Here is a 1,826-nt window from a genome sequence, read left to right as displayed (position 1 = left end):
CAGAAAGCTAAATTCTTCTGTCAATTATTTATTTCTAATCCGTGTCCCCCTTCTCCACCCAGTCCACGCACCCCTCCGAAAGAAAGATGACACGCATATCCAACGTGCTGTCAGAAACTAAATGACGCGAAGCTAGTTTAAATTAGCAACGTAGCAGCAGGGTAACTCGAGAACAACCACGTTGCTACCTATCTGCGTTGCGCCGACGAAGGCGATGTACGATGCTTGTATAGAGAAGAATGCTGATGAGAGGGACATGGCATAGTGTAGTATGACACATATATGGATATATTTAAGGGTTTGGGTCTTCGCATGACTATGGCACATTCATTCAGGAGGATTAGGCGAAAGTGAGCACATATACAGTGGCCAACATTGTAGATAAGAAGATAAATAAAAAAAACGGAGGATTAGCCTTTTTTGCGTGAGTTTACTTCACGCATGCTTGGAACGACGTGAACATTCGAGTTTTCATGATGGCTTTATGCACTCAAGTGTCGCGGAGACAAGGGGTCGCATGCACCCCAAGCGTATCGTAAAGATACAGCGAGTCGTAGTGCGCTTTCAGTAGTCAGAGGGAGTCAAAGCAGTGAGCATCCACCGTAGGCTGTTGAAGCTTCCCCTTCGTCCGTACAGCGCTGATGGTGCCTCATCGAATTACCATACTTTCGGCTCTTTTATTGAGGCAGTGCATGGTCTTTGGTTTAGGTCAGAGAACGAGTTGCCGCTAAGTTGTGAACACAGCTTCACGAGCAGCCAAACAGTTCCCTGCTAATAGGGTAAAGAATGATAATAGCTATGCGCCCATGGCTACACGGCCTCGAGGAATGTTCTACGGCTCTTACACTAGTGCAAACTCTACTAGATAAACAGAGGTAAAACAGGTGACTGAACGGTTACGAATGTGTAACGAGAACGTTGTTTGTACGAGAGGATGGAACTCTCTGTAGACATGTTCACTTTTGTGGCGTTTATTTATTTTATTGTAGTAATGGCGGTCTTTCGATCACTAAAGTGAGTCGTTATATGTTGAATGGGCTAGATCAACTCGCTGTTTTGAAAGCGAGGTTGATGCACGCTCTTGTACATGTGCTGGCGATTCTCAGCAGGATGGTTGTTGCTCAACACAGAGCTCTAGGCGGAACTAAATCTCTCGCCTGTGCAGGCACAGCGAAGAGACCGTTTTTGAACAGCAACTGATGGCCCGCCGAGCAGCTGCAGCAAATGGGTTGCCCAGAAACTTTTTTGTCAGTGCCAGCGTTGAAGCGTCTGTTTTTGAGTGGTGTAATTGCTTGCCGGCTCCGGCACCTCGCTTCTGCCTCAACGAATCCAACCGCAGGCTCTTTAATTGTCCTTGTGCGCTGCGGCCTCTGCGATGGACACTGCTGCTCGAACTGCAGGGTTGTAGAGTCTATGTTGATCTATGTGTGCTTCTACAGCTCGATACGATCAGTCGTCTCGCTTACGTCGCTGTGCGGATGCTTTCGCCGCACGTAAGGCACGACTGTTCTGGCACGAGAGGCCTTTCCCCTCCCGATCTCGAACTCACCTGACCGCGTGGGGGTGTGAGGCTCCTGCTTGCTCCATGAAATTCGACGACACTGTGGCAAAAATCGGTTGGCTTGTTAGATTTATTCCGTTTAGGAATCGCGAATACTCACTATGCACAAGGTCATATTAGGGGTGTTCAAGGCAACCGAGCATTGCGTCCCGTAAACCGAATTGTCTTTTTTCATTGGTGGAAGCGCACGCGTCAATAAATGAAAGCACCTTAGTGCGCTCCAAAAAGCTACCCTCTGGCGCGCTAGCAAAGTATGCCCATGTGA

This window comes from Dermacentor andersoni, chromosome 2 (assembly GCF_023375885.2).
Source record: "Dermacentor andersoni chromosome 2, qqDerAnde1_hic_scaffold, whole genome shotgun sequence".
Lineage (NCBI taxonomy): Eukaryota > Metazoa > Arthropoda > Arachnida > Ixodida > Ixodidae > Dermacentor > Dermacentor andersoni.
Note: the sequence above shows the minus strand (reverse complement) of the source record.